The sequence below is a fragment of the Podarcis liolepis genome, assembly GCF_965112155.1.
Source record: "Podarcis liolepis genome assembly, chromosome: 6".
Taxonomy (NCBI): domain Eukaryota; kingdom Metazoa; phylum Chordata; class Lepidosauria; order Squamata; family Lacertidae; genus Podarcis; species Podarcis liolepis.
Genome location: NC_139559.1, coordinates 55,573,629 through 55,588,377, shown reverse-complemented (window position 1 = coordinate 55,588,377; position 14,749 = coordinate 55,573,629). Strand labels below are relative to the sequence as shown.

The window sequence follows — 14,749 nt, the reverse complement described above, 5'->3', positions numbered from 1 at the left end:
CAAATATAGCCATTGCTGATATCCTTACAGCCTGCCAGTCAGTGGGCACTGAGACGCACAAAGCTCATCTTTTAGCCACGGCCTGGTCCTCCTCCGTGTCCCAAAATCCTGCAAAGGCTACAACCTGTTGGATTGACAGTGGCTAAGGAGAAAATCCAGCGGACCTTACCTATTACGTGCCTCGGACACAAGCTGACAGCATCTGCAGCCATTCCAGTCACGCCTCAACTACAGTTTCCTGATTTTAAACTGGTGGATTTACAACAAATTCTTGGACAGCTGAATTGGATAAAGAGTTATTTGGACCTGCCCACCTCCACTCTGTCTCCACTATTTTCTGCCCTTAAAGAACACAAGAATCCAGCGGACAAGATCACAATCACCTCTGCAATGGAAGAGGCTCTTCCACAGCTGTTCCAGTGTTTCCTGGCACACTGAAAGGCCATCTTCATCCCTACTGCATTGGCCCCCCTTTTCCCTGGGAAGCCACTTCAACCACCAAACATCATTACAGTTTTGCTGCCTCCTAATAGCAACCATCCCATCTGTATCATCACGCTTCATTGGGCTTGGACTTTTGCCTCAGCAGTACAAGGAGCAATACATCAGACTTATTTACAGCAAATGGGCTCCTGTATCTGCAGAAATAGTTGTGTGACTTCTTCTGGATTGTGGTTTTTACATGCCAATAATCAAGCCACGGAATATCACACAGGTTGCTCGGAAGTGGCCATTGGAATAATTTACCATTCTCATCCTTATTGGCATCGCTTGGATTTTACCCCCCAGATCTCTTCTTTTTTTTTCTCCTCCCTCAGGAGTCCTGCCCTATGATGTGTTCCTCTGAGCATGTACAGAGGGCTGTCTTGGAACTATTGTGGACTCTTGGCAAGGGAGGGGGTGAGGGTATTTCAGTGTGTTCCAGTTGTTTCATTTTTGTGCTTTGGCATGGTTCCCGGACAGATAGAAAGTTACAATATGGTTCTTTAGCACGGCCCGCGAATACAATGGGCTCTGTTCTCGACCTTGTTGCAATCTTTTTAGTTACAGCAAGTGGAATATGCTTGAAGCGAAATATGCTTGGCTAGTGCCTTTTTTTAGCTGCTGAGAAAAATGATTTTTAAAAAGCTTCTTGAAGCTTTGAGGTTTTTTTGATGGTGGTATTCTAGCATTCCAGTAAATGCTTCATTTAAGATTAGCAATAATATGAAGGACAATCGTATAAGTTTAACAGGGACAGCCATCTCTAGGTCCCTTCTGCCTTCTTTAGGTGCAGCCATGAATTACCGTGATTTGCATAAATTGGCAAACTGGACAGAAAATTTGTTTAATTCCACCATTTTGGCTTTAAAAATGATTAACAAAGAAATATCAGAAATAAGAAATGTAGTTCTTCAACATCATTATGCTTTAGATGTGATCCTTGCTTCTAAAGGTGGAATTTGTGCCTTAATTTATTCTCATTGCTGCATGTATATAACTGATCAATCGACCAATATCTCTGCTACTATTGATCATATGGAACAAATGATAGCCCATAATCCTTTGAATCCACCTGAAAGTTTTGATCCATGGGAGTGGTTGTCTTCTTGGTTACCCAATGGAGTATGGTTAAGAAAAATATTATTGATTGTAATTGCATGTATTGTTGGTTTTATTATGGTGTGTTGTTGCATTCAATGCATACCCTCTTTGATTTCCCAATGCACTGCATGGTGGTACCGACCACGGCCCACCACAGGGGTTACAAGAGGAATTTATGTTGCAAAGTGCAGACGCTTAGGCAATGAAGTGTACGATTTGGACTAATGGTCCCTCTTTTCCTCTAATAATATAAACAAGAAAAGGGGACATGTGGGGAAATGATTGCTTGTACATGAGAGCATGAGCAAAGTTCTTATTGTTACAGGGTGATCTCATAGCTAGAAGCATCCTTGGAGCATGAATAGCGCGTGAACAGCTCGTGCTGTCCCATATGATTGGCTAACGTAGTATGGCCTGATCGCTCGCATGGTCTAGTACCAAGGTCTTTATCTGCTGGCTAGAACAAATTGCTTGACTTGTATTTTTTGTATCTTTCTATTTCACACAATAAAAGCTGTGCTGCATTAGCCCTAGAGCAGCCATATTTCGGAACCTATCATGGTGTGAGACTGATTTTTCTTTGGATGCCGAGCTGCAACTCGACAGTTGCCAGGTTCTTTCAGCTTACACCAAAAATGCATTTTGTTGTAACACTTTATATTTGGAAGTCAAACTCACAGCATGAGCTCAGCTATTGCTCTGAGAGATATATGTGATTATCCAGTGTAAGATTAGAAAAGCTGATTTGGGGATTCATAGAAAGGAAGCATGTACCTTCTCTAAAGGTTAACTTTGAGTTATACAAAATGCATTAAAGATGAATGCTCTCTGCCAGTATTAAGACTCTTCAGAATTTCACAATGAATGAGCTACATGTCATCAATTATTTACGGAGGGCTTCATAGTGTAGCCGTTCCAAAGTAATATCGAGATCCATGTATCCTGAAGGTTGCTGGAATGGAAAGAATGTTGCCAGTGATATTTGGTGAAATAAGTACAGTAGAAAGGTCATCATGAGGCGGTGTAAAATTACAGGATATCTTGGTCATGAAATTCAGCTGAAACAAGATAAGAAATTATTAATCTGTCCTCGGAGTGAAACCATGCATTGGCAATTCTATAGTGAACTGAATTTCACTTTGGTTTTTGTTTTAAGGGGAAACCTGAAAGGGGAGGAGGATGGACTAAGATTTCAGAATTTCCCCACAGTATAAATGTTGTTTTGACAAGGTTTTAAGTTTGATCTGGCAGCAGCTCCTCAAAGAGTCCCCCCTTTTACTTATACAAATACAGAGTTTAGTTTTCTTCCTTGCTCCTTTTCTCTCTGTGTGTGTTTGCCTGGAGCAATCAGAAGTAGTACGTTTTCCTAATAGCTATTCACATTTAGTTTTCATATTATTGCTCTTCAAGGTTTGCAATGGTATTTTAGTTTTAATTTGACAGAAATTAATAAGTAGATGGGGAAAGAAATTGTACATCATGCCTGCATGGCAGTAACTGTCACACTTCCTAATTTGTTAGACAATAGGAATAATCTACCACTTCCAATTTAGGCTCAGCAAAATAAACACATGTATATTAATGATCTTCAAATATTTCTGTGCAGCCAAGCATGTTGCCTTTATATAGAACAGCATCAGATCAATAATTAGTGGCCGTACATTTTAATAATTCAAAGTTTTCATTAATATTGTTTTTGTTTTGTGCATTTTGCATTTTAATGTTTCACAAATTCAGGAAACTTATTGGATTTGAAGGGAAAACTATTAATAAATAAAAATCACTTCATTTTGTGTTAATGCCGCTTACCCAATGTACTATGCAAATACCCGGTAGAATCTCTTTTTATAGTAATAGGAAGAGGCTCACCCAAAGCTTGCAGAAGAAGTCCCATTTAGCACCACTTTGTTCAGCATATTAGTATTCTCTGTGGTACTTAATTATTCACTGTTTTAGATTTTAAATTAAAAATAAATACTATGCATGAATGATAATTTATGTTGAACAATGGGGATGCTCTCTTCAGTCCAACATAGAGTACATTTCCTTAAGGTGTGAATTCTGGTCAATGATATCTTCTCTTGACATATATTCTGATTGCTAGGGATTAAAATGTATTTCTAGGGATTAAAATGTATTTCTTAAAGCATTAAAACAGGAAAGATGGGGTAGGACGAGCTGCAATGGCTAGACTGTTAAAGTTGGCACAGACATTTTAATTCTAATTACATGTGGGAAAGACTTGTTTCCTTCATTAGGTGGGCAGACAACAGTTCAGAGTTTCTGCGTTGTGTTGTTTGCTTTTTAAAATGGGTTTCTGTCCTGATAGAACATAATGCAAGCAAAATGTTTCACTACATTCTTGAAAACATCACCTGAATCAGCACACAAAGTGTCTCTGTAACAATGAGAGCCATTCATATAACCATTTTTGAGCCGTGTTTTCCATTTGGCAATTAAAGTGACTCTGTATGTCAACTCAGAATTTAAAGGTGAGGTAGTAATGCAATTGTCTGAATGTTTCATCATGAGTCCAACCCTTAATAGTGCACCGCTACAAACACTTCAAAAATATTGTGTCTAGCATTGCAATAAATCAGTGTTGCATGACCATGCTGGGATATTCAAACCATTGCTTCCACATTGGATCCAGGATGACAAAAGAAATAAGACTGCAATCCTATACACATCCAGGAGTAAGCTCAAACAGAACTCTGTGGGGCTTACTTCTGAGCAGACATCTCTATACACTATAAGTCTTAGAATTAAATATGTGAGTTAGTCCTTATTTTCTGTTTAGTAGAGAATTTTGACACTACCAGATTTCTCCAATAAAGGGCTGTGATTTAGTAAATTTAACATTTGTTTACAAAGAATAATAAAATATTTCACAAAATGGGAAATAAACTTTCTAAGAAGTGTAACTGTCTACAGCACAGTTTGTTACATGTACCATAGGAGGCCACACAGATTACCAAGGATGCAATATAAAAAGCAAATAATGTTCTGCAGCACTCGCCTATACCCACCCAACATTTTCCTGATGAAAATGGGGACATTCTATTCAATAACACCGCCACCCCGCCCTTCTAACTGGCTTGCTCCAGCCACTCTGGGCAGCTTCCAGCATATAAAAAAACATAATAAAACATTAAGGACTAAAAGCTTCCCTGTACAGGGCTGCCTTCAGATGTCTACTAAAGGTTGTATAGTTATTTATCTCCTTGGCTCAAGGGTCGCATAACTCCATACCCTCCAATATTTCTCGATGAAATTAGGGACATCCTAAGGAAAAGCAGGACATTCCAGGATCAAATCAGAAATCAGGATGGCTTCTGGAAAATAGGGACACATGGAAGGTCTGCACATCTACACACACACACACACACACACACACACACACACACACACGTATACCTATCTCTCTACCCGATTTCTATTCAGGTTACTTGGGAGCAATGTTTACTGGACTGCACTGCCGATGACTATTTATTACAATGGCAACAAGGGACAGATTTGACAGAAAACTATGTGCAGGAGTTGTTATGTGATGGTTTCATTCTCTCCGTAAGGACAGCATGGTTGGGTTTATCCCCATTGCTTCACATTCAGAGAGTTTAAATAAAAAGGGGGGGGGAGGGAAAGGGAGGATAAAAATAATTCACTATTATCTCAGTAACATGGTCCTGTTAACTGGGGCACCAAATCTAGCGATCTGGTCTTAAATTAATAGCAGGGAACCAAAAATGTGGGACATTAATAATCCTCTTTATATATTAGGGTCATGGATAGCCTTTTCTCAGTGTCTCCAAAGTTTTATGCAAAGCAGCGAAAAACTTCAGTTGTATATTTAAGCTTCCTCCACTTTGAATTTTAAATAGTTTGTAAGCTGGTGATTTGCTAATATGAAAAAGAAATGAACTATAACACTAATAGATTGAAAACAGGGGCTTCTGAGTGAACTCCACACGTGAATATGCTTTTCCAGCCTGTTGGCTATTGCTATAGTGCTTAGAATCTTGGGCTGCAATCCTATACCTGTTTACCTGGTTGTAAGCCCGGTTCTTGAACGTGTGTGAGAAATGGTTTTACACTGTATTTCTACATACTTTGGCACCTCCTTGAGTTCTTTTCCTGCTGTTTACAAGGGAAAACATCTGAACAAGGCTTAAGGCACCTAGTTATTTGAAAAAGTGCCATTCTTTGGGAAAGGAAGCAAAATATTTCCCCAGGAGCTGTATGATTTCGGCCTTGGGTTGGGTGGTGGACCTAAACCCTGAACAGATGTGCTTGGAAGGGAGTGGCCACCAAGTGGCACTTACTACTTCTTGGGAATTTTGCTTCGGATCACTGCACAAGTAACTAGGCCTGGGAATGACAATTGTTCCATCAGGGTTAATATGAAGTAGCCCACTTCTCCAAAGCTCTTCTGCTATTAACAGTGGTGTGACAGGTAGAAGTGCACCAATTGCAGGTTTCCCATTCACAATAAGCAAAAAAGTATTGCACGTCTTTTTGTTCCCCTGTTAAAGTTGAAATAACCTCTGCGAGAGACAAAACAGGAATCATTGTGATATTTACCATGCAGAATCCTGAGGAGAATGCAACTCTTGGTACAAAGGAATGCAGTAAGCACTATTAATTGGGAGAACAGAATTGTCACTTTCCAATACAGTACTCATTTGCAGAGCTTAATTAAGTTACGTACAAATTGTAAATAGTGCTAAGGCTGATTTTTTAAGAAACTACCAATGTAAACAAAAAAATCCCAGTTCAGGTTGGTTTAGAACTGGCTAGGTGGCTCCTAATAACATCTTAATTTCATGCAATCTGTTCCAGTGCCAAATGGTCCAATGTTATATTTATAGCATCAAACACCACACTCAGAAAAGTCCTCATCGTTCTCAAAGCTGAAGTATACTGTGTGTAAAGAATATGAGCAGTAAAATGGGATATTTTTTCCCTTATGGGAAAGTGTTCTCTTGTAATCTTTGCCGATCTGAGAAATGTAACAAGTACATGAAAATTACAAGCTGCTATCAAAATTACTGAGACTAAAACTGCCATTTTATCCTGCATTAGACCCATTTTACCATTGTTAGAGGAATACATCTCAGCAATTTTAAAATTATTTGAGTCATGACAGAAAGACTCATAACTGCAATATTTATCTTTCAATTTCAGATTAGGATGTTCCTTAAGGCTTGGAAAGATGACACATGATGGTGTTTTTTTGTAGGTACTGCAGAAAAGTTTCACTAGTAAGTAATGTATCGAGATTGGAGCTACTGATGATGTAGGATTTAATTTTATCTGTTTTGCATTCATAGTATAATAAATAAAAAAAGACTTTAGCTGTTGCTGAAGAGCTGTGCCAGCTACTAACAGAAATTCAATTTATAGTTGCATATTTTTTAACAGTGAGCTTTAGAATGCATTTGATTAAATTCTGCTTTCCCGTGGACTTAATGAGAATTTTAATTCTCCAGAGGTTTTCAGCAGACCCAATGGTAAAATGAGACTATCGAGTCTCAGCGAGTGCAAGTAACTGACTTCTTTGAACATAAATAAAATCCATAAGTGTGCCTGCATATATTACAATATTGCTGTGATACATATTGGCAGAACAATAAATAGCACAAAGATTTGCAATCCATTCACTCTTCCCCTTTCTCAATATAGGAAAAAACTCTATTGTGTAAACTCTCCAGAGAGCCAACATGGCTCCTCCCCCCAGGAATCCATTATTAACAGAGTGGATTAGGTGAATTAGTTGGTTAAAAATATGCAAAAATCATAGAAGTTACTACCAATGGCCTATCAAATGAGCTATCTTGGGTGCATGTTGTCAAGACTGCTTATCTTGGATTAGTATACCCTTGAATGTGATTTAATCATCATTAGCCATCTTTTGTTCACACAATCTAAGCAATTAAAGTGTGCAAGGAGGCTGATCCTTTCTTTCAAATTCTTTTCATGTATGTCAATTAAAGGATTTTCATATTCCAAGGTTAATCATGGTATTTTGCCAGTGTTGTAGCATTGATTGATGATATTTTGGCATTCTACCAATTTAGGATTCAAATATCTACCTGAGTTCAGTGATTAACTCCGTTTGGTGCACCTGGCCTCGATTGCATCTCAAGTAATTGCCCCCTGCCCCCTCAGCTGTATGCAGCTCCAACATACATGTTGGTTAACAATTGCCGTGCGAGTGCGTGCTGCAATTAGGGTTTCCACCTTTCCCCCCTTATATGAGGAAAGCTTATCCCCATCTCCTTATTCTGCAGTTGTCAAAGGCAGAGAGACACACACAAGAAGAGCGTAGCAATCATGTACAGTTTATGATTGCCAGAAATAAAAAAAGGAGAGCATGATTGTGACAGGATGATCTTTGGTGTTGACTGACATGTGATTTGAACTCTCATTTAGTGGTGGCATGGTGGACCACCACAAAACAGAAAACATGATAAAACCCAGGAGTGCCTGTCTTCTAGTCCTTTGCTAATTTCCCATAATAAGATAAATCCTTTAGACCAGTCTGCCCCAACTGTTGGTCCTCAGATGTTGGACCGCACACACCACCATCCCTGGCCACTGGCCATGTTAGCTAGATGGGAGTTGGAGACAAACAGCATCTGGCCACCTGCCAGGAGTGAACTAGCAATAAATCATAGGGAGTAAGTGAAGTTAACTCTTTATTAGAAGAAACAAGATCTGCTTGGGAGTGCCAGGCCTAATGAACACAGCAACTCTTCTTCAAGAGGTCTTACCCCTGTGAAGCAAGTTGTGAAGACTGCCTTCCTACAGCTGCCTAAATCTCCTCCTCTAATGGGTTTTTCCCAACGCAATCTGAGACTACATCATCGTGTCTGCCTTTGCTCTTCCCACTTCATACCTTTCCTGGTCCTGGGAGACCAGAGGGGTGGGGAGCTTGTTGCAGCAGGAAGGGGAGACACCCTTGCTTCTTCACTAGCTTGACTCATCTCTGCTTCATGGCCTCCATTCTCTTCTGCTTCCACTTCTGATTCTGGAGTTCTCTGCCACAGATTCTCCCTGCTCACTAAACCCTGTTGCCTCTGGAAAGATTCACCTTCTGTTGTGTGGGCAGGGTGGTCCCTCTCCTTACCTGGCCAATCCTCTGGCAACGCCTCCCCAGGTGGGATTGGGCGATTGGCTGAGGTAGGCGGAGACCTCCAGATATCCAGCCTGGGGAGGGTGAAGCCAACCCAAACTACTGGGAGCCGCACTGGGATCCGGGGGGCTGTGCGCGACCACGCAAAAGCCCCCCCCCATTTGATGTGGGGAGTGGTCATTCCCTCTAAAACTCATTGTCATCCTACCACCAGTCCCTAGGCTCTTGAGTCTTCTTCTCTTCAGCATTCCCCAGCTGGTGCCTCCCACCATTCTTCTGTCCGGCCAGTCCATGACACCACCCAATGTAACCATGTCAGCAAGTTGCCTCAAGCAAGCTCACTTAGTGTGGATCTACACATCATACCCGCCATCCGTGGCATATTTCTCACCCCCCAGCCATGCCGTCTATTAAAACTAATTGTGTGATCTAATATCGTCATGCATAGAGTTTCAGCTGCAGCAGAAAATTACTGTATAATTTTGTTCCAATAAACAGTGCTTCAGGATCCATCTTCACATGGCTTTAATCAGAAATGTATCAAGCCAGTTCCAAATGGGAGGGCTTTTCCTAAGTGTGCATTTTTAGTTCCTGCAAGAGATTAAAAATAACTTTCCCAAGCAATAAATTGAGCAAGACAGTAACAGGACTACAATCATGGTGAATTCTAGGCAATGAAATATTAATGCTACAATGTTAAGCTGGGGGGAAATCATACAAAATCATTTTGCAGAGCTCTGTAGATCAGATTAACTAACATTTTAACTACATTTTAATGGTCAGTGTTTTCACCCACTGTCCTGCTCATGTCTATGTGTACGTTTCTTATTAGGAGCATGGGCTGACAGATTTTCCACCTAAATACATAACAGCTTCCAGAATCAGAGAAAATGAGAGTATATACAGCCATAACTGACTAAAACAGGGAGTCATGTGGAGAACAATGCAAGAGAGCTGCTCTGCTCACATTGGAGTTTTTTTTGCAGAAATAGAGAGGGGAACTTTTATTTCTAAGGTGACAGCATTTCCCAGTGGAAGTGAAATGAAATAAAAACAGGTGGGAGGGAAGGGATGTTGGCATTGCAGTTAGTGCTTGATCTTTGCATACCCCAAGGACCTACTCCAAGCGTGGGAAATCTTTGGTTCTCCAATGTACTATAGTTCCCATCACATTTGGCCATTAGTCATGCTGACTGGGGCTGATGGGAGTTGTAGTTTCTCAACCTGGCCAAAACTATCTGGTGGAAGGCTTTACTTCAGGCAAGGAAATACACCAAAGTCAGACCCAGTTTAAAATTTCTGTATGCTGTGGCTTAATATAGGCTGTATGAAAGCTTGCTTGGTAAACAGGGAATGCATTTATAGATTTGTTATATTTTTATCTCTTCCTTTCCTCAAAGCATCCATGGTAGCATAGACTGTTTTCCCCCATTTATCTTTACAACAGACTTGTTAGGCTGAGATATGGAGATCGGCCCCAGTTAACCTCCAGAGAGCGTTATGGCCAGGCAGGAATTTGAACACAGATCTCCCCAGTTAAACTCCAAAATGTCTGCACAGCTCATTTTTGTAGAGCTGGTCAAATCAAATGTTAACAGGGCAAAACATAGTTGTAACTGAAATAAAAATTATGAACCTTAACATTGACACTGCTCAATGTGCACTTTGGAACTTTAACTTTGCCTACTAATCAATCCGGATAGGGTATCTAGAGTATAAACTGTGTCTGTGAATGATCTTGTCTTTTTACATATGTGATTACATGTGTGGTTTTATGATTGCAAGCCACTTGGTGGTCATGTTTTTGTTAGGAAGCAGATGTACATATGGTGTATTTAAGAAATGTTACGTTTATTGAAGGCCTGACCTAATTGGGTGCTGCTTCATAATTATAAAGGAGCAGTAGTGACATCTCAAAGAAACCACACGGGGTTAGTTGTTGCTGTTGTTTCTGCACAACATCTAATGATATAACTACAATATTGGCTCAACACCTGCATTGTCTGACTTACACATCCCCTTTATATTGACAGACAACCAGCACTGTTATTTAAGCCCTGGGTTCAAATGCTTCATGCTCCTGGTCTCAGTTTGTAACCTCACAGCTGTATTCTGATCTAAGGGACATTTCTGGGCAGTCTTAAGTTTTTGCTCAATGTGTGAAGCATGCATGTGTTTATAACATATGTAAATATATTTATGATTGGGCTCATAGTTGGCAGGAATTGCCAACATGTGAGCTCCTCATCTCTCTAATGGATTCCTAAACTTTGCAAGGAGAACTCTTAGCATTTGTAGATGTTAGATTATCTACAAATAGTTATTCTGCTTGATTGGTGGTGGAGGGTTGCTCTAAGCTCTGTCTTTTGGTCCCTTCCAAATCTATAATTCCTTGAAAACAATTCTTTATTCAGTATCTGTCTAGTGCTGCCTCCAAAAGGACTTGTGCAGATTTTGATGGAGCAATTTTAGCATAATCAATCTTAATGGGCACAAGCTACATCCAGAAATATATTATAATAGGAAAGTGTCATCTCACTTTCAAAGTTATAAAACTTCCTCGTGCAGTTTCAATTACCCAAGATCCTGCTCTGCTCATACTTAGTTAAAAGTGACACTAATAGCAGCACCGTAAATTAATCCAGTTGGGAAATCTGAGTTTGAATTACAGAAAAGCTGTGTCGTACATAAATCTTTGCCATTGTCTTCAATGTTCTATATAACTGGGTGAATTTTGGGGTTTGTGGAAATGGAAGGTAGAGTGTATCTCAGCTGCAAGTGTCACCTTTCGGGAAACTATATTAGCTGGCAGTGCTTTCGATGTAATTTAAAAATAAAACAATTTTATGAATAAGTGGACAAATTATGACCTTGTCCTCCGGAATGCCTTCCCTGGGCCAATCCTGTGGTCCTGAGCCAGTGCCCCAGAGGCAGTGATGCTTGTTGCTGGACTTGGCTTGTGGGCTGCCTTACCATGTTGCCTTCTCCCAGTGTGCTAAATTCTTTGAAAGGCTCCTAAATCCTGACCGAGTGAGCAGGCAGAGCCTGCCAGTTCTGGCCACACGACTTGTGTGTGCATGTTCCACTCTGCTCACACAACGTGTTTGAGTAGGCAGCAAGCAGGTGTCAGGTGAAGCAGTAAGGAAAGCAAGTGTTGGGAAGATAGAGAGCTGTGTGTGCCATGGGGCCTGCTCTGCACCACTGAAGCTGCAGCTATCTTGCTGCCTTCAGGTGTTGGGGAGGGCACTGTCCTGCTGCACATGTTGAAATATGATCCAGCTGCCCATCCGGTTGCCTTCTATATGTAGAATGTGGCGGTGGCAGAAGGTACTGACTCTGTCCTTCACTTCAGGCAGCAAAAAGCCTTGGGCTATTTCTGCCTGCAGCAGTGGGGCAGAAAAGTGGGGGGGGGGCGCCTCCAAATCTGGTTAGGTTGGCCTGACGGAACACATATTTCTGAAAGGCTGAGAAACAGGTGGGTAGATGTCGATGCATAGCACCTTATACTAAGAGATGAGAGCCTGAATCCCATGTGAGGGCACTTTGGATTTGAGTATCTTGAATCATGGAGCCTCATGCTGCAAGTTAGTTTGCTGTTGAAACTTAGGAGAATTTTACAAGTAATTGACACACGTGGTTTGTGTGTGTGTGTGTGTGTGTGTGTGTGTGTGTGTGAGAGAGAGAGAGAGAGAGAGAGAGAGAGAGAGAGAGAGAGAGAGAGAGAAAGTTTTAGAAACACAAGCTTTTTTTGGGCCTAAAATAAGCTCTTTGCATCTCGCCATAGATATTGTGTAAATCTGAAATGCCTATAAGAAAAAAGAGCAGTTGCACAAAACTTGGTGGGGAAAGGCCTGTTAAAAAAGCTCTTCTCCGGATGCATTTCAAGAGCAAACAGTTCCCTCAAATTGTGTGTAATAAATAAACCAAACATCCGAAGGACACACAGTGTGCTTGCTTGTTCCTGCTCTAGAGTGCTTGGCACTTTCAGAAAATGCTTGCTCAGTGTTTGCCTTTGAATAATGAAACAAAAACCTGATGGTCAGCAAAGTGAAGTCATTAAGAATAAATCAGCTCTGTTTCCATCCAGAAACAGCTTAACGTTACACTTTGCAGTACACCATTGCACCCGTTCTCAGCTCTCATATTGATTCCCCCCCACCCCTCCACAGCAGTGAACATACAGAATCAGCAGGCTCTCTCCTGCACTCAGCCACATTAAAAAACAAAACAAAGAAGCCCTCCACAACTCCCCCATCTCCTGGCTTCCGGTATGTGTACATGCAGCTATGACACCTGGTCCTGACCAATGCATAAACATGCACAAGGAAGGCAGGAGCTTGCTGATTCTGCATGTTCATTGTGGGGAAGATAAAATCAGCAGGGAGCAATGACCCGCATCCTTTCTGCAATGCACAGTTGTACAGAATCCCAGTAGAGATTTTTTAAAAAAAATCTCGGTTTTTTTTTTTTTTTGCCAAGTACACATTGAAACTGGAAGGTCTGAATCCATCTCTGAAATTAAAAACAACCTCTCCATATTTTAAAATTAGCTGAAGTCGGAGAAAAGCATCTGTTTCCCAGAAAAATGCTGCTTTGGCTTTTTAGATTGATATATTTTGTGGCATTTCTGAGAAAATTCCTATGTAGATTCTGCAGTGCCTAATTTCCATTCAGTCTAATTTTGTTTGCCATGACTGAAGACTAGTGGTAATTCCATTTGCATTTGAGATTTCTGATAGACATAATCCATTAGGGTTTCAAATGTTTGAAAAGAGTCTTTACTTTCACACCTCTCAGCCAGCAGTGTTTTAACAGCAAATGACAATTCCTCTATCACTCCTTTAATTAGACACTCCAAAAAGTGAGGAATAGCAGTAATGAATGTGAAAGTCCCACTATTAATAACTCAGCAACTAGCTGTATATTTAGACACTTTTAAATCTTACTAAGTTAAAGATCAGTAACAAGTGCTTTTCACAGCCAATGGTTTCTTCAGATTCCCAAGTAAGCTGGCAGCCTGGTATCTATATGTGTTATGCTGACACAAATGCCTTTTAGAACTTTGCTAGTTCATAAACTCCAGATTAATATGCATTCTAGGGACTCAGCTACATTGGTAAAGAAAAAGTGTTTTATTTGCCTTGTTTATGCATTCTAACACTGTGACACCAGATGGTGCTGTGGAGCTCTGTTTTTGCTAACCCGATTTCTCATACAAAGTTTGCAACGCGTTTAACTGGAATGCTTCTTTGATGTGTCTAGATCCAGTCTAGGTTACAGATGGAGCTCAAAAATTTAGAGCTCTTTCCTTCAATACTCTGAAAATTTTGCCCTTTAAAAAGTAAATCACCATTGTTGTTGTTTAGTTGTGTCCGACTCTTCATGACCCCATGGACCAGAGCACGCCAGGCACTTCTGTCTTCCACTGCCTCCCGCAGTTTGGTCAAACTCATGTTTGTAGCTTCGAGAACGCTGTCCAACCATCTCGTCCTCTGTCGTCCCCTTCTCCTTGTGCCCTCAATCTTTCCCAACATCAGGGTCTTTTCCAAGGAGTCTTCTCATGAGGTGGCCAAAGTTTTGAAGCCTCAGCTTCACGATCTGTCCTTCCAGTGAGCAAATCACCATACATATACTCAATTCTGCAACCAGATTATTTGACTAGTCATTTCAAATCAAGGAACCAAATTCATCCTTCCTTTGGTCTCTTTTCTCCCCAGTGTTCCAGACCTATAAATCTGTGTGATTTATCTGCTCTGCTTCAGTCAAAAAGCACATCTATCCCCGTTTCTAAACACTGTGTGGAATTGTTCCTCCTACACAACATTTTCAACAACTCATCCTTCCTACAATTCCCTGCCTCCTCCTCACTATTTCTTCCTTCCTTCTCCCTTGATTCTCCCATTTGGGTCCTGCTTCAAAATTCAAATGTCTATGTTTGTCCCATTTCATTGACCTATCATGTGATCTGGGCCCTTGCTCCTCAGGTACCTTCCTCCAAGCTTTCCAGGGATGTGTTTCCACACCTTTCTG

General features: G+C 40.7%; 1 long non-coding RNA gene across 4 annotated transcripts in view; it reads left to right on the top strand.

The window, feature by feature from the left end:
- LOC310709731 overlaps nt 1-14,749 on the top strand; it is a 93,942-nt gene that overhangs the window by 64,678 nt on the left and 14,515 nt on the right. Inside the window, exon 3 of one of the 4 annotated variants that reach the window (XR_014527647.1) lies at nt 6,769-6,845. The exons of the other annotated variants lie outside the window; for them this stretch is intronic. This is a non-coding gene — a long non-coding RNA (uncharacterized lncRNA). The remainder of the gene's footprint in view (nt 1-6,768; nt 6,846-14,749) is intronic. 4 annotated transcript variants of the gene reach the window in all.